The 19195-nt window shown below is 41.3% G+C and overlaps 1 protein-coding gene across 6 annotated transcripts in view; it reads left to right on the top strand.

Annotated features, from left to right (window-relative positions):
* Positions 1-19195, top strand: part of LOC125452648 (signal-induced proliferation-associated 1-like protein 2) — a 548569-nt gene that overhangs the window by 126540 nt on the left and 402834 nt on the right. The window contains exon 1 of one of the 6 annotated variants that reach the window (XM_059645562.1): positions 8834-8852. The exons of the other annotated variants lie outside the window; for them this stretch is intronic. The gene's annotated coding sequence lies outside the window, so the exon portion shown is untranslated. Of the gene's footprint in view, positions 1-8833; positions 8853-19195 lie in introns of those variants that run through there. 6 annotated transcript variants of the gene reach the window in all.

Here is a 19195-nt window from a genome sequence, read left to right as displayed (position 1 = left end):
TTCAGGCTTGAATGCCTTTCGAAGACATCCTCATTTCCTGCTTAGACATTTTCTCATGCTCCTATAGGTTTCTTGGAAGCAACAAACTCACCTTTGTTTTCTTTGTTCCATTGGAAACATTTCAATGTACCAAGTCTTATTTCTAGCTGTAATTTTTGATGATTATATACTTGTTATGACTCTGACAGGAACGGCATGCTAGATCTTGAGTCCCATGATTCCCACGTGCCATATCAAGACTGTAAATAACTTATTTAATTATGAAAATTGTCATTCTTTTTTGTTATTGTTATCTGGAACAAAAGAGACTTTCACCAATTTTCTTTAATAAACTCAAACAATATTTATTAAAAGCAAAATGTACTCTTATAGTAAGTGACAAAACCAATCATCAACTATGCTACTGTACAGGATTAAACTATACCACCTTTATCCCAACCATGCACACATTCGTATACAGATAGGACAAGATAACAGAGATAACAAGGTGTAGAGCTGGATGAACACAGCAGGCTGAGCAGCATCAGAGGAGCAGGAAAGCTGACGTTTTGGGCCTAGAAGGGTCTAGGTTTGCTGTGTTCATCCAGCTCTACACCTTGTTATCTCCAGGACAAGATATCAAGGGTTTAAGTGCAGTAGATAGAATTAGTTGACTTCTCACAATTCCTTGGATGTCTGTTGACACAGTTCTATTGCTGATGGTTGCAGCGGGAGAGCGAGAGAAAGGAAGAAAGAATTTACTGTTGTTTGGCTTGGAGCACCTTTTCCAGCTGTCAAATCTAACAAAACAGAAGTCTGCATGCTGTTGCTAGGCAGCCTTCAAACGGCACCTTCCATAACTCAGTCACTCAAAACTTTGTCTAACAATTAAAGACATAAAAAATCTCTTAAATTTTTTTTAAAAGCTTTACTGGACTTTGTTAAATAGCAAGTAATCTACAGATCTCCTTGACTTTTGATTTTTTTCCTAAAAGATTACATGATAAATTCTTGTTGCAAACCAGCAGTTGTCTAAATCTTCCATTTTTCAATTTCTTAATCTATAAGTATGCAATTATTTCTAATACAATTTAATGATCTTCAGCAATTAAGCATCTAAATCTGTTTGGAATTCTAATAGCCCCCTAATTAATGTTTTATGTACATTTATCATATTTATACTTTTGTATCTGACATCTCTGTTGATTGATGGTTTGCTTTTCCACGGCTTTATCCAATTGTCCTTTGGTGGAATTATATCATTGGGCACCAGTGACTTTTCATAATTTCAAAGAAGTGACTTGTATAAAACAGAAGAATTGTTTTGCTGCCAGCCATTTATTGGATAGGCCAGCTTGAAAATGAACAAAGACCATGGTAACTGCTGCTTTGATGACTGCTCCCATTGTTAAATTGAACTGCCACCACAGGTTAGCAGAATTGCATCCTAACTTAAAATGTTCCCAGCGTAGAATAGGTGCAATAAGTAAGGCCGTAAAGTATACCAAGAGATAACAGTGTAACAGCCTGTGATTGCCTGAGTGAAATAAAAATTAAGAACAGAGGCTAGAAGTAGAGGCACAGCAACTGAAATATACAGGGCATCAAATTGGCTAAAAAGCACCTTACCAAAGACAATTCTGCCTAGGGACAAGTCTGTGCAAGATCTAAGCCCAGACAACTGAAAACCAGAGAGGCACCAGAGCAGGAAGTATGAAAGGGCAATTCAAGCTCTCCTAACAAACAAACAAGTCTAGATGCACAGGGCAGAGAGACCAGGTTTATATTCTGGGATGAAACCAGACTTACACATCCATGATTAGACTTCTTAAGCAAGCTATTGGGAGCCATTAGCAGCATTTCAAGGTGATAAAGCTAATTAATTTGATACCTCTGATTGGTCAAGTCCTTGGAAAGCACCTTGGAAGGTAGCCAGAAGGGCATAAGAATGCAGCCCAGCAGGATTTAGGGGATCTCCACTCTCCAGCTTACTTTGAGGTATGTTGGGATACAGCAGTGAGCAAAGCAGCTTGCCTTCAGACCAAAGCGAGAATCAACCTGTAATGAGAGGCGCAGACCGAACAATTTGATAAACCAAATGGAGTCAGATACTTTAGAGACTTTTAAGTGACTCTTGGATAGGCTCATGGATGATAGCAAAATGTAGGGTATGCAGGGTAGTTTGATCTTAGTAGGATAATAGGTCAGCACAACATTGTGGGCCGAAGGGCCTGTACTGTCTGTGTTCTATGTGGGAAGTATTTCAAGTTTCCAGAGAATCAGATAGTTAGGAATAGAGTTGTTAAAAGTATAAAGTTTAAGTTTTAACCTTTGTTGTCTTCAAATAAAATTGCGATCTGGTTCACTGAGTGCAGACTTGTGCTGTGTAAGTCCTTTCCTGATATATGCTAAGGTAAATTAATATTGCGTACACTGGCTGAGAAGTCTGCAGGGTCTTAGGGACACCCACTTCCAGCCAACAATGGACTGGATTGTGCTACTTAAAATAATATTTCAAGGGATCGGTTAACTCAGTTGGCTGGCTTGTGAAGCAGTGTGACACCAACAGCATGTGCTCAATTCTCATACCTTAACCATGAGGGCCCATCCTTCTCAATCTCGCCCCTTTCCTGAGACGTGGAGATCATCAGGTTAAACCATCATCAGTCCTCCCTCTGTCTTGCTGTCTCTCATGAGACAGCAGCTCTGTAGTCCTCTGGAACTATAGCAACCTTACTTTTACCTACAGTATTTCAAGTAATCAGTTTCCTCAATACATTACCTCCATACTACTGCCTCATAACCTAAATTGTATAAATGGTGGTTGTTCACAAGTTGTAGTAATTCTTTAAAAGCTGCAGTTGTTATTAAGTCTTTTATATTATCTTGGTGATGAAGTAGCCATGTTCAAAGTAACAAGTTTTTGTTAATTCCTTAATTCACAATATTTCCAAATTAAGAAAACCCACCAGAATCCATTAAGAACTAAATGAGAATGAGGAATAGAAAGAAATTAGTATAAATAAGAAAGTATTACTGGAGAAATAATGGGACTGAATCTCATGGACCTGAAGATCTCCATCCTAATGTGTTGCAAGATGTGACAGTAGATAGAGTGGTCACATTGCTGTTCATCTTTTAAAATTCTTTCAAATAGGAATTGAATAAGCACCTGAAAAGTGAGGATTTTCAGGGCCACTGGAAACGAAAATGGAGATACAGAGCTACATGATTACAACGGACCAAATGGCCTCATCCTATAGGGACATACAAACATAGAAAATAGGAACAGCCGTAAGCCATTTGGCCCTTTCCAGCTAACCCATCAATCATTATTCATCATGGCTGATCATCCAACTCAACAGTCTGTTTCTGCTTTCCCTTCCATTCTTGATTCCATTAGCTCCAAATTTTGACTTTGACGAGATGTTGCTGGGGTTGAAAGGTTTCAGCTCTTGGTACCAGCTGAATAGGCTCTGGCTTTTTTCCTCGGGAACATTGGAGACTGAAGGATGACCTTTATAGAGGTTTATAAAATCATGAGGGGCATGGATAGGGTGAATAGTCAAAGTGCTTTCCTCCATGGTAGGGGAGTCTAAAACTGGAGGGCATAGATTTAAGGTGAGGGGAAAGTTTTGAAAAGGACCTGAGATGTAATGTTTTCGTGTAGAGAGTGTTATGTGTATGAAATGAACTGTGAAAGGAAGTGGTGGAGGCTGATGCATTAATAACACTTAAAAAGGTATTTGGATGGGTATATGAATAGATTAGATTAGATTCCCTACAGTGTGAAAACAGGCCCTTCAGCCCAACAAGTCACACTGCCCCTTGAAGCATCCCACCCAGACCCATGCCCCTATAACCCACACACCCCTGAATGGGGTAATTTAGCATGGCCAATCCACCTAGCCTGCACATCTTTGGATTGTGGGAGGAAACTGGAGCACCCGGAGGAAACCCATGCAGACATGGGGAGAATGTGCAAACTCCACACAGCCAGTCGCCCGAGCTGGAATTGAACCCGGGTCCCTGGTGCTGTGAGGCTGCAGTGCTACCCACTGAGTCACCGTGCTGCCCCTGCTCATAGGATGAGTTTAGAGGGATTTGGGCTAAATGCTGGCCAGATTGGGATGTCTGGTCAGTGTGGACGAATCGAACTGAAATGTCTTTCCGTGATGTATGATCCTGACTCAACAACTGCTTTCTGTGGTAGCAAATTCCAGAGGCTCTGGATGAAGTAGTTATTCCTCATCTCAGTCCCAAGTGGCTTACCTTTATCCATAGACTGTGACTCTGGTTCTACATCCTTTCTGCATCTACCCTGTCTAACCCTGAAAACTTTACAGGTTTCTACGAGACCACACACACACCTTCATAGAACCTTAACTGATTCAATCTTGCCTCCATACATTCAGTCCTGCAATCCCAGGGATCAGTCTGGTACACCTTTGCTGCACTCCCTTTATAGCTCGAACTTACTTCCTCAGATAAGGAGATCAAAATTGCGCACAGTACTCCAGCTATGTGATCTCACCAAGGCCCTGCATAATTGCGTCTAGGCATCGCTACTCCTGTGCTGTCACTTGCTGTGAAGACCAGGGTATTCTTTACCGCCTGCTGCACCAGAATACTTACCTTCAATGACTGATGTATGATGGCACCCAGGTCTTCTTACACATTCCCCTCTCAGCTTTGTTGAATGCCTTCTGAAAGTCCAACTAAAATAAGACTGAGAAATGTGAATTTGGCATGTTATTCATGGTTTATTTTAGAGATTATATAAGTAAGGTATTGTATATCAATCTTTTAGATTATTATTGCAATATAGATACTGTAATTACTACCGCTGTGTGTTTTTTTTGTTTAATAAAATATAATAGAACCATATATTCTATCATGGCAGTTAAGTCTCAAAATTTTTCATGACACATATTTCTTTGTACCCTGCAACAGAGCTGCCTTGTGTGACCATACCTTGCAATGGGTGACAACTGTGAAATGTGCAGACTTGAAGAGCTTGAATATATATTGGACAGGACGAGATCAACTGAGAATAATTGTAAGGGATGACAGTTGAGGATGTGGCATAGCCTGAGATTTGAAGAATGCTTAATTTATTATCACTTAACCGGTTAACTGCTCAGGCAATAACTAGGGATGAAGTTAGAAAGGACAGATGCATTTTGTTTAACTTGATGCTAAATATATCTAACCAACATACAAAGCAGCAAGACCATTTTACGATCCCATTACATGGTCGCCATTGGACTAGCTTTTAAATTCCAGATCTTAGTAGATTCATATTCCACCAACAGTCGTAGTAGGCTCAAGCAGAGTTCCCAAAGTTTTGATTTACCAGTCAATTGATGTTACCACTACATCATCATCACCTCCTCAGACTCCACCCTTAAAACCCGCATTCACTTGGTATTTGTAATCAACTTGTTCAAATATGTTAGTACACATCTATGGAGCAGGTGGGACTTGAACCTGGGTTTTCTTACCCAGAGGCAGGGACAACGCCACTGCAGCGGAAGATCCCATATCAGCCTCTGCTAAACTAGCCTTATGGTGAATGATTGGATTATTAATTGTTGATGAAAGTACTCTAATCTGGCATCACCCTGGGATGGCGAAGGATGCCATACCAAAAACAAGGCTGTGTGTTGTAATAGAATTGACCTGTTATGAATTGCTAAGAATTCATGCCAAGCCAATGTTGCTACAGATTGATTTTAATTAGTAATGATCATAAAGGCCTAAAGTGGAACATGAAGCAAATGACCCCCCTCACCCAAACCCATCAAAAAACACCTAAGGGAGCCAATGTAATGAACTCCTCAAGCCCAGGTAACTCTGGGATCTTTTTGAGTTGATTTCACATGTTTCAATTTGCCCCTGTTTGAATTTGAATTGTATTTTGGTGGGGACTGAAAGCCGCAGTGTTGGGGTAAGGTTGGAGGCCCATTCACTGACTGGAACTTGTAGAATTAAATGATCTGTTTCACATATAAAATTTCGTGTTTTTAACGTTAATGCTATTTCCTTGCTCATTGCTAAATCCTAAATTGAAACAATATTTTCATGTACTGTTTCAGCAAATTTAAATCATAATGTATTAAGAGGAATGCGGACTTCAGCTTTATTTTGATGTAAATTTGAGACAAATGATTTACTGATACATGTTCCCACTCTTGGGGAGCTCGAACCACCACAGAGGTGGGTACAATTGCAACATTCAAAGGCATCTGGATGGGTACTTGAAGGATGTAAAGGGATGAGGTCTAAATGCTGACAAATGAGATGAGATCAATTTACGACATCTGGTTAGTGCGGACAATTGGACTGAAGGGCCTGTTTCTGTACTGTATAATTTTTTGACTCTATTAGTCTATGACAAACCTGTTCAGAAATGTAATGATACCACTGGAGCAGGTGGGATTTGAACAGAGTCACCTCGCTCAGATTTGGGACACTGCCACTGCTTCACATGAATCCTAGAGTACCACAGTTGTGTTTCTTGTCTAAAACATTACAGTTATTGCACCACTTTGACTCGCATGAGAAACTGGATTCAGTGAGTTGGTCTATGAAATAGCCTATGCCTGATCGGTGACTGCACCACTATGGCTAGCTCAATCTGTTGTTTCATTTCACTGCATTGACCTGTTTTTTTTTAAAGAATGAGTTAGAGTTATGCTAAATACTGCTGCATTGGGACAATACCAATTTCAAGACTTGAAATAAGCCTACTTAATTGAAGCATTCTACTGAGAGTCAAACAGCACAGAAACGGAAATTCATCTGTGTTGACTAGACCTCCCATTTGTTCCATTTGCCAGCATTTGGCTCGTATCCCTTTTAAACCCTTCCTATTCATGCATCTGTCCAGACGCCTTTTAAATGTTCTAATTGTATCTGCCTGCACTAATTCCTGCAGGAGCTTGTTCCATCCACCCACCACCTTCTGCATGGTAAAGTTATCCTCAGGTTTCTTTTAAGTCTTTCCCCTCTCACTTTAAACCTAGGCCCTCTAGTTTTGGACTCGCTACCTACTTATTGAGTAATCTCATTCATTCAATAATCAGTTGCATAAAAAGGCTTTAATCTATCATGCATAACACCGTGTGGAGCTGGAGATTCTAGCATCTGCAGTTCTTACTATCTCTTTAATCTATTATTTTGCATTTTACTAAGCAATCTACTTATATTTTAAGAATACGCTTAATTTTCAAATATTGCTGGTCAAGGTGTAATTCCTGACAGTAAGACCATAAAATGTAGGCGCTTAAGCAGACCATTTTGCCCATTGGGTCAGCTCATCCATTTCCCTACCTTTTCCACATAACCCTGATTCCCTTACTCATTGAATAAATTAGTCCATCTGAACATTAAATATCCTTGACAACACTGCCTGTACAGCCCTCTTTTAAAAGGAATTCTGCAAATTCACTGCCCTCAAATGAGGAGGAATTTCTGCTCTCAGTCTTACCATCACGACTCCTTAATCTGAGATTATTCCCTCTCATCCTCGATTCTTCCACAGTGCAAGTCAATTTACCCTTCTTTATCCTGTAAAGTCCTGTAAAAATACTTTTAGGATTCAATAAGGTTGCATCTAATTCTGAAATTGCAATGAGTATTGACCCAACTTACTCAATCTCTTTTCATAAGAAAATCACTCCATGCCTAGGGTCAACCTAACAAACTTTCTCTGGACTGCCTCCAGTGCCACTATATCTTTCTGTAGATAAGGGTCCAAAAATATTCACAGTATTCTAACTACTACCTTGCAAATTTTTCGCAAGGTTTTCCTATTTTTATATTCCCTTCCATTTAGTTATTGTTGGTCTAGACATGATGGGCCAAAGGGCCTTTTCTGCACTGGATAACTCTGTTAAAACAACAGCCACCATTCTATTTGCCTTCCCTATTACCCACTGAACTTGCAGTTATTTAAATCTACCTGTTCAGAAGTGTAATGTTACATATCCATGGCAAGTGGGACTTGAACCAGGGCCTTGTGGCATGGAGGTAAGGACATTACCACAGTGCCACTAGAGTCCTGTTGTTGAACTTATATGCTTTTTTTTGTGATTTGTGCCCAAGGACACTGTGCGCTGCAGCTTTCTGCAGTCTTTCTCTATTTAAATAATCAGCTGTTTCTCTGTTCCTGCTAAAGGGCATAACGTTACATTTTCCCATATTCCATTTGAACTGTCGAGTTTTTGACCACTCACTTAACCTGTCAATAATCCCTATGCATACCCTGTGTGTCATCCTCACCACTCACCTTCAACCTTTTTTGTGTTATCCACAAACTTGGCTGTGTAAGGTTTTGAGCAATGGAGTGAATGGAATCTGCATAGGTTGAAGTGCTTGAATTATTTTTAAGAAGTTCCTTGACAACAGTGCAAAGCTTTAGTGGCTTGCCTGAATAAAAGTTTATTTCACCCGCTAATAGCACACACCCTCTCCACTTGTGTTTTGACAGCTGTGGTGGAATGCTGAACAGCACATTCTTCTCTGGGGATGTTCCATTCGCAAGTGGTGATTTCAGCTGTCCCCTGTTGGTTTTTTCTGCTTGGTCCAATGATTTTTAACTCCACAGGAAGGTGGGATCTGTGGATTTAATTTGTATCCATTTCAATCATGCTATGTGCTTCTAAACTAAAGGTGCTTCTGGATTGCTGTTTTGGGCAGTGTTGTGAAAGGGAACAGAAACTGAGCTATAAGTGCAAATGGAAGTTGCTGATCAATGTTTTCCTGGGTAGAGTGAAGAGCTAAGACGATTGCAGCTGATCAGGAATCCATACTGGTGAAGCCCTGAAAAGCACATTGTTTTTGTTCTTCAAACTGAAGCAAGTATTGTTGTATGTGATATGCACATATTGGTTTTTGTGTGAATGTATGTGGGAGAGTCTTATTCTTGAAGACATTCTGTTTTGTCTCCTGCTCCCTGGGTGTGAGGTCGTACAAGTAGTTCTGCTATAATGCGTGTTTTGTTAACGCGAATTGGGTGTAATATGATTGATGAATTGCAGACGCTGTTTGCATGATGCAGACTTTCTACTGTATAGTATAGTGATTTCCCTCTAATGCGATTTTCTATAGCACGAGGCCGCAAAAGACCGCAACTATCGTGTTATAGGAGATCTAGCTATACAGAGAATATTCAATGTAACAATAGTTACATGGAGGATAAAAGCATTACTTGGTTTGCCAGGTTGGATTTTATAACCATGATGATTTTCCTTTTGGCAGTCTGCAAGTCACACCTGCGTGCTTTGGTGAAGCACATTGCTCCATCTGCTGTAATACAAACAGAAAGTGCTAGAAAAACTCTGTTTCTCTTTGCACTGATTTTGTCAGACCTGGTGAATTTTTCCACACTGTTTTAATTTAAGATCGCTAGCATCTTATTTTGCTTTAAGTTATCACTCCATCTGCTGTTTGGATTCACTTTTGATTCACAGTCAGCAACTAACAACCAAAGAACTGAGTATAAATCTGGGTGAAGTATCAAACTTAGGTCATATCAAAATAACTCTAGTTCTCTGAGTCTGAGATTTTAAAATGGGTTTGCACTGAGTAAATATTTGGGAAGCACTGTGTTAAAAATAATGTGGGCAAAAGGCAAGTGTATAGAATTAGGTTGCATTTTAGTCAGTGTCTTATTGAATGGTTGAACAGGCATAAGTAGCTAATTGGATTGTTCCTGTCGCTACGTTTTGCATCATCCCAGTTCACCAAAATTTCCTGATTAGCTGCATTTCTCCTTCTGGCTACCTTTCAAATTTTAGCTATATTTTCATTCCCTTTAGCTGGTTTTGGAAACTTTGTCTCTGGAAATTATTTGAAGGTTTATGTACATGACTGGAGAGTGCAAGAGATGGCTCAACCAGTACCTATTCCTCATGGACCTATATTGACTACGATCTTCTTTGTTATTTTTATGCATGTAGTCAAGTTTGTTCCTGATTGAGTATAATTGTTTGTCAGAATGAAGGAATCAAAGTGAATAAATGTTAAAATAAAAATAATGTTTTTCCTATTTGTCAGTATACACTAATTTGGCTATCAATTAGTAATTGTTAGACACGTTAATCGGCTTTACTTATTTTTTTCTCTTTTAGCTTTTAAGTACTCTTAGAAAGAACATGTATTTTCCAATGCATGCATCAATTGTATAAATCTTAAATTTTATTTGGTAGGTCAGGAATGGTAGGGTATCTTTCAATGGTTTCACTTCCATTGATTAATCTGCTGCAATTCTTGGTGTAAATGTTAGGGCTGGGCAGGGTCAGAAAGTCCAGGGTGAGACTACAGGAAAATTTGAAAACAAGCATGAGAATTTTAAAGTTTGTGGTGTTGTCAAAGCAGAAATCAGTTTGTGTCAATGACCATAAGGTTAATGAATAAATGGACTTGCTGCAAGTTATGATTCAGACAACAAAGACTGGATGAGTCAGATTTATAGAACATGGTAGATGTTAACCCAGCCAGGGCCCTGATCATGTTTTGAGGAGTTACAAGGTCATTTAATTGCTGCAGCATTCTAGACTCTGATGTGCTGTTGGAGCCACAGTATTTCCACAGCTAGTCAAGTTCAGTTTCCGGTGAATGCTGACTGAATTTGACCTAGCTCAGTCAGTAGTGGTGCTGCTGTGGCCACTCTTGGTGTTAAAAGTTGAAGTCCCCCAGCCAGGGTATATTTCTTGTCGTTGCAGCTCTCAGTACCTCCAAGTGATGCTCATCATGGAGTTACTGATTCATCAGGTGAGGTAGTACACAGTAATCAGCAGGAAGGTTTCCTTGCCCACCTTAAACTTGATACCATGACATTCATGGAAACTGGAATCAGCGTTGAACACTGCCTAGGACAGCTCTCTTTGAACTATATCTCACTGCCACTAGCTCTGCTCTAGGAGTGGTAATAGTGTTGAATAAGACATAGAAATGCTCAACGAATCAGACCTTAGTACAACTTTGGGCTGATCAGCCTGAGAGATAGTACTCCTAACTTTGATACTAGTCCCCAGATGTTAGTATGGATCACTTTGCAGGGTCAACAGGACTGAGTTTGCTGTTGTTGTTTCTGATCAATACCAGGTAGTCTATCCAATTTCTCTTTCCTGTTTTTAGAGACTCTTTGACAGTTAGATGCTGACTGTATCATGCTGGTTGACTATACCATTTCCAAGGGTACTGAAAAATAAAATACTTTGCTGTGCTTCTTCAATGAACTCAAACTTGACAAGTACAGACGATTTCCTTCCCTAAAGGGCATTAGTGAACCATTGGTTTTGTTTTATAAACGATGGTTTCAGGATCACCATTTTTAGTTCCAGGTTTTTTTGGATTTCAAATAATGCCACCTGATGTGGTGAAATTCCAACTAGTGTTCCCAGAGCATTAGCTCAGACCAGGGATTTCTAGTACAGCGACAGAGGTACACTACTGCTTCTACAATTGGTTTTCCCTGTTTTTTCAGGCTGGATGATGCAATGCTTTGTATTGAATGTCCTGATCCTCATTCTCCTCTTTATCCTTGGAGCATTGCTGTCATTGCCCCATTTATTCAGTATCATGATATTTTCCCCTACCCAGATGTCAGCTCCAGTTGTGAAGGGCACAGTATGCACAATGATGCAAAACATTCTTTCTGGGATATAATGCAAGGCTCTACTGGAGCAGTCCAGGCATTGAAATCTCATCTTAAGGAGTGTCCTGAAGTCTCTTCCAGTATGACCCTGGTGGACATGTGAGCAGCTTTATATCTTTGTTTTGCATCATTCTGAGGAATGTAAAGGTATCATCACCATGTTTGAAAGGGTAACAGTCATCTCAACAACTATCCCTGAATGGCTCAAGGATCTGAGAAGGAGGAAGGAACCTATGAATTCTCTAGTATGTAAGCAATTGCAGTTGCCAGGATTTCTTGCACAGACCCTCAAAAATTGGCAATGCTGGTCAGATTTGAACATTGATAAAGTGGAAGTCTTTTCTGTTGATAAACTTTATAGCTTGGTGATAGTACATGTTCCGAGTAGCAGGGTCCAGTCTATAATGCCATTTTCCTGGAGGGGAAGTTAATGATGGAGAATTCTGCTGTCTGGAAAGCTTGACTGTTATTGTCAGAGGGGAAAGATATAAACATGCTGGGATGTAGAGATAATGACATCAGTGGCATCCCAGATGCATTTATAGGTTAAGGATGCCACAGAGGTTGCCAGTTGTCACTTGAAATGAGCTTCCAGCATAGAAATTCAGGTCATCAGGTTGTGATTATCATTCAGTCCTTCTGAGTGCAAGCCCTGCTGCAGCAGATGGCACAGTTAGGTGATGATGGCCTGTGCATCTTTAATTGATGCTAACATTGCCTTTCTGAGAACCTGTAGATACAGGGTCATATCATTTCTTCCACCACTTTTTTGAGCAATCTTAACTGCTGCTCCTCTCTTTGGAGGCTCTTCAGCAGCTCTGAAAGTTGTCTTATGTCAGGTATGTGAGCAGATAATCTGTAGAGAATGTCTGAAAGAACACACCATTTCATTAATGGTATTGCTAAGGTCTCCCATCAATCACAATGGAACACCTGTTATGCCATCAAACAGTATGAGATGAAAACTTTCCAAAGAGCTCCAATATAGAGACATTATGCAAATAAATGAAAAGCTGGTACGTTAAGATCCAAACTTAGTGGAGAGGTGGGAAGCAGAGTGTGATGGTGGAGGGATGTTTCTGTCACTGGAGTTCTGGTTTTGCAGAGCTTGGTGCTGGGTGCTGGTTGTGGTGTACATTGGTATTTTGGACTTATATGTGTGACACAAAAATTTGCAAGGTTGTAAGTAGTGAGGAGGATAACCATAAACCTGAGAAGCGCTAATAAGACGAGAGATTACACTATGAATGATAGGATCCTGGAAAGTCTTGAAGATTAGAGGGACCTTTGTTTGCACACCCACAGTTCCTTGAAGATAGATATGGTTAAGGCTAGGTAGGCACAAGGAATAGAGATCAGAGATAATGGGAACTGCAGATGCTGGAGATTCCAAGATAACAAAATGTGAGGCTGGATGAACACAGCAGGCCAAGCAGCATCTCAGGAGCACAAAAGCTGACGTTTCGGGCCTAGACCCTTCATCAGAGAGGCACAAGGAATACTTGCCTTTATTGGGTGAGCCATAGAAACAAGAGCAAAATGTTTATGTTAGAACTGTACAAAATTGGAGTATTGCATGCAGTTCTGGTCACCACATTTTGGAAAGATGTGATTACACAGAGGGTGCAGAGGAGATTTATTAGTATGCTGCCTGGACAGGCTGAGCTATGAGGAAAAAAGAAATAGGTTAAGGTTGATCATCTTGGAGCAGCAAATGTTGAGAAGGCACTTGATAGAGCTATTTAACATTATGAAGGATTGATAGGAAGGGACATGTTTTAATGGTGGGGTCAGTAACTGGGGAACATAGCTTTCTGCCTCTTACTTTAAATCTAAGAGGACAGTTGAGAATTTTTTTCATTGCTTTGGTGGTAATGGTTTGGTACGAACTGTGAAAGGATGGTTGAGTCAAAAACTGTGATAATATTTAATCAGTATTTAGATATTCACATGCATTGTGATAGTCTCCATGGTTATGGACCTGGCAAATGAGATTATTGTGGTTAGATAAAGTAAGAACTGCCAAAGCTGAAGTCAGAGATAACAGTGTGGAGCTGGAGGGACACAGCAGGCCAGGCAGCATCAGAGGAGCAGTAAAGCTGACATTTCAGGTCGAGACCCTACTTCAGAAATGGGGGAGGGGGAAGAGAGCACTGAAATAAATAGAGAGAGGAGGGGTGGGGCTGGGGAGGGTAGGTGGGATGGTAATAGGTGAGTGCAGGTCGGCAGTGGTGCGGATTGGTCAGTGAAGTGGGAGGAGTGGATAGGTGGGAGAGAAGATGGACAGGTTGTGTCAGGTCAAGGAGGCGGAAATGAGAAGGAGGGTTGGTCATTGAATGAGGCTGGGGATGGGGAGATTTTGAGACTGGTCAAGGCCACATTGAGACCATTGGGTTGTTGGATTCCAAGGCGGATCATGAGGTGCCATTCCTCCAGTTTCTGGGTGGCATCATTATGACACTGGAGGAGGCTCAGGATGGACATGTCACCAAGGGAGTGGGAGGGGGAGTTGAAATGGTTCACGACTGGAAGGTGCGGTTTGTCCAGAACAGATGGCAGGTGCTCTACAAAGCAGGCTCTGACCCTCCGCTTCATTTCACCAATGTAGAGGAGGCCACATTGGGGAGCAGCGGATGCAATAGACCACATTAGCAGATGTTCAGGTGAACCTCTGTCTGATGAGGAAGGTGTTTTTGCTTCTTTGGGGGGAGGTGTGGGGCAAGTGTAGCACTTCTTGCGGTTGCAGGGAAAGGTGCCGGGGTTGGTGGGGCTACTGGGGACAAGGGAGTGGTGGAGAGAGTAGTCCCTATGGAAGGTAGATAGGGGTTGGGCAGGGAAATATATCCTTGGTTGTGGGGTTGGATTGCAGGTGGCGGAGAATCATATGTTGAATACGGAGGTTAGTGTGGTGATATGTGAGGACAACGGGAATTCTGTCTTTGTTTTTGTTGCGGGGAGGGGATGTGAGTGCAGATGTGCGAGAAACATAAGTAATGCGGTCAAGAGCATTTTCGACTACTGATGCGGGCCTTGAAATAACATGGCATCTGGGATGTTTGGGAGTGGAATGCCCCAGCTCAGCAGCAGACGTGGCGGAGGTGGAAGAATTAGGAGTAGAGGATCACTTTCTTGCAGGAAGGTGCATAAGGCAGCACCAATATAGTCAGTCATTGATGTAGTGGAGGAAGAAGTGGGGTATAGTGCCACTGTAGGTATGGAAGAGGGACTGTTCCACGTATCCTACAAAGAGGCAGGCACAGCTTAAGCCCATGCAGGTTCCCATGGCCACCCCCTTAGTCTGTAGGAAGTGGGAAGAGTTGAAGGAGAAGTTGTTCAGGGTAAAGATGAATTTGGTTAAGCGGGTGAGGGGGACTGATTGGGCCTGCGGGAGAGGAAGAGGTGGATGGCTTTTAGGGCCCCTGCATGGGGAATGCAAGTGTACAGGGTTTGGATGTCCATCATGAAGGTGAGGTGTTGGGGTCAGGGAATTGGAGGTCTTGGAGGAGGTGGAGGGTGTGGGCAGTGTCCTGGACGAATTGGGGAGTTTCTGGACCAGGAGGGAGAAAATAGAGTCAAGGTAAGTGGAGATAAGTTCAGTGGGGCAGGAGCAGGCAGGGACAATGGGTCGGCCGAGGCAGTCGTGTTTGTGGATTTTGGGAAGGAGATAGAAATGGGCAGTGCATGGTTGTGGAACGATGATGTTGGAAGCTGTGGGCGGGAGGTCACCTGAGTTAATGATGTTATGGATGGTCTGGGAGATGGTGGTCGAGGTGGGGTCATGATCAAAGTCGCAATAGGAGGGGGTGTCAGAGAATTGGCGCCTTGCCTCAGTGATATAATCGCGCCATTCCATATTTCAGTTGCCATAGTCAGATTTTTGTCAACTGGCCTGGATAAGATGGGCCAAATAATCACCTCCTGTGCTGTAAATGTCTATGAGACTTTGAGTCAAATATGGCAAAGCTCCAACTTTTAGTTCTTGAATTATTTGGCTCCGGCTGAGATGTGAGGTGATCGCCACCCCAACCTTCATGTTACCTTTTGTGCTATTCCTGTGTTTCCTGATGACCCACGCTCTCCCTGTGTGGAGGCTAGAGCCATAGTGACTTGTAACTCCCACCCCCTCAACCTACTCAGTTCCTAGTCTGTTCCTGCACTCTGAGATCTCAATTTTCTATCTTGAATTACGGCCTTTCACTGTAATCTGATAGCCTTACCCTCTCCATAAACCTGATGCACAAATATTTTGTATGACGAGGTGCAAGAAAGTACGTTTAGTTAATAGTGTGGCTTTCCTAAATATTACCTTTTCAAAGTCACGATTAAAAAAAAATAAAAAGTGTGTCTTGCTGAGTATAGCAGAAGAATTCTTACTTCTTGTAAAATTAGAAGTAAAATTTGTACCTTATTGTAAAATTATCAGTAGAGTGTTGATAATACAACAGATGCAACTTAGGTAATAATGTAATATTGACAATGACTTACACTTCTAGACTGCCTTCAACAAAGTTACTGTAAATGATGCAAGGGTCATCATTGGAGAATTATAGAGGAAAGAGTGACACCTAGCCGCATAGAGACATGAAAATAGATGAACTAAAATTTGTGTAAGGTTTTAGGTGTTACTTAAAGGATTAGAAATAGAGAGATGAAGAATATACCGGGTATATTGCTTTGCCTTATTTCTTTCAGCATTTTTTGAAAAGTTTGGAAAAGTTTTACTGCACAAGCAGGTTACAAAAATGTTATTGTGTCTGCAAAATATTATTTCTGCTCATAAAATAGACCATAACTCATCAGTGCCAAAACTTCACTTGTGGGAGGAAGAAAAAAAATTAATTTTGCGGCTGACTATAGCATCTACTCGTACAAAGAATAGCTTCCTAAAGAAAACATTCCATGACTGTTGGTGAGGGAAGAGTTCATGCTTGTACTGGTCAAGTATGTTTCGAAGCAAGTTGACTGACGTATTGGCGGAGCCACACAAGAGAACATAGTGTTGTTAGTAATTAGTGTAGAACTTTTGAAGATCAAGTGGCTTTGATTATTCTTGTCACTGTATGTATCAGATATGTATGAGTCTGTACTAGTATGCCAACAGGAGATGTGTAACAAAACTAGGGACGGGGACAGATTTGTCTACCAGGAGAGCAGTGATGTGGAACAGCAGGAGTTCACGTTTGCCTGTTATAGCAAGGGTATTATTAAACTGGAAAGGGTTCAGTAAAGATTTACCAGGATGTTGCTGGGAATGGAGGATTTCACATATAAAAATGGACTGGAAGGACTGGAACTTCTTTTACTGGAGCTTAGGAGGCTGAGGGGTGATCATACTGATGTTTAAAAATCATGAGGGGCATGGGTAAGGTGAATGACACGGGTCTTTTCTATAGGATGAGGTAGTTCAAATTTAGGGGGCATATTTTTAAAGCGAGAGCAGAAAGATTTAAAAAGGAACTTTTTTTACACGGTGGTTCATCTGTGGAATAAACTGCTAGATAAACTGATGGATGCAGTTAAAAATAAAGCATTTAACGGACATTTGGATAAGTTCATGAAAAGGAAAGGTTTGGAGGGATGTGGCCCAAGCGCAGGCAAGTGTGATTAGTTTAACTTAGGAACATGGATGGTGTGGACTGGTTGGATCGACGGGTCTGTTTCCAAGCTGTATCACTCTTTGACTCTGAGTAGCTATGAGACATTGTTTTATTGCAGTGTATTTCATGTTATATCTTTTTGTGTATTTTTTTAAAGAAAGAGATGATTTACAAACAGAATTTCAAAGTTCAGCCTATAGCCAAGCTATTTTGAATAGAATAAAATAGAAATTTATTGTCACATACTTTTAAATGAAAATACAGCAAAAACATTTATAAGTCTCCCCACCATGGCACCTACATCAATGTCAAAAGTCATACATAACAATTAAAGACAAAGTAAAATTAAAACAAAGTTTGTCTCAGTTCAGTCGATAACACCTAGGCTCAGGAAAAGCCAATTTAGGAACGACGGAATACTCTGAACACACAGCTGGTACGTTATGCAGGTCGCTGGATACTAGGCCAAAAGTAGAAGACCGCCATGCCAGGCCAAACCCATCACTCCTGAAGAGACCACCTGCTGGGCCGTTGGAATATGTGGACTCTGAAGTCGAAGAAGACCTTCACACGGAGACGAGACCGCCACGCCAGGGCAAGACCACCACACTGGGAGTCTGCCATGCCGAGCCAAGATTACTTTTCTCCTCCTTCTGGGCCTAGCTATGGGCCTGGACCCTTGGTGTTACCTGAGAGTCTGGGCTGGGGGAGTGAGCCCAGGACCTGCTTTCCACTTGGCGGGAGATCCCGGGCTAGGGTGGAGCCATATCTGGGCAGCCTTGACGTTGCTGCCAGAGGCCTCCTCCTTTACCTGCCACGTAAAAGAAAAGAAGAAGCAAAAAGGAGGGAAAATCGGCAAAGTAAAATGAAAAGAGAAGAAAAAGAGAAGAAAGAAAGCTGACAGGAGTGGATAGGCCCTGGGCTAAACTCCAACTACAATGCTGCCATTTTGAAATTTGTTTGTTTTTTAGGCCTGATTGTCATCAGACATATGTTGCTATCCTGTCATATAAATGTCAGATGTATCCCATTTTGATGCTTCAATTTTTGCTCTGCCCTTTCATTTAAGCATGTTTGGTGCTTAGAATTCTCTAAAACCGATGCTTTCAGAAGCCTGCTCCTTGTCTGAACTAAACTAAGCATATCAACAAATTTGGTTTTGAAAGCAAGACATTGGCTGGATCAATTTAGAAACGGCTAACTTATAAGAAATCAGTTATACTCTCACTCTTCTAAGCTTGAACCTGTTAATATGGTCCTTCAGTTTATGATATTGATCTGGGTTATTTTATATATTCATTCCCTTAAGAGTCTCGAACACGGTCGTATAATATCCCCTTTGCGACTTCTCTGCTCAAGTAAATAATCCAAGCTCTTTCAAACTCTCCTCAAACTATATCCATAAATGGGGAAAACCACTTGGCCAATTTTGATTCATTGATCCATCTAAAGAGATCCTAATAACCCTGGTTGTAGCATTCTTCAAGGACCATAAGACCATAAGACATAGGAGTGGAAGTAAGGCCATTCGACCCATCAAGTCCACTCTGTCATTTAAATCATGGCTGATGGACATTTCAACTCCTCTTCCCTGCACGCTCCCTGTAACCCTTGATTCCTTGTGAGATCAAGAATATGTCGATCTCTGCCTTGAAGGCATTTAATGTCCTGGCCTCCACTGCACTCCATGGTAATGAATTCCACAGGCCCACCACTCTCTGGCTGAAGAAATGTCGTCTTATTTCAGTTTTAAATCTACCCCCTCTAATTCTAAGGCTGTGCCCATGGGTCCTAGTCTCCCCGCCTAACGGAAACAACGTCCCAGCGTCCACCCCTTCTAAACCATACATTATCTTGTAAGTTTCTGTTAGATCTCCTCTCAACTTTCTAAACTCTAATGAGTACAATCCCAGGATCCTCAGCCATTCATCATACGTTAAACCTACCATTCCAG

Source organism: Stegostoma tigrinum, chromosome 4 (assembly GCF_030684315.1).
Source record: "Stegostoma tigrinum isolate sSteTig4 chromosome 4, sSteTig4.hap1, whole genome shotgun sequence".
NCBI classification, from domain to species: Eukaryota; Metazoa; Chordata; class Chondrichthyes; order Orectolobiformes; family Stegostomatidae; genus Stegostoma; species Stegostoma tigrinum.
Note: the sequence above shows the minus strand (reverse complement) of the source record. Positions and strands in the feature narration are given on the sequence as shown.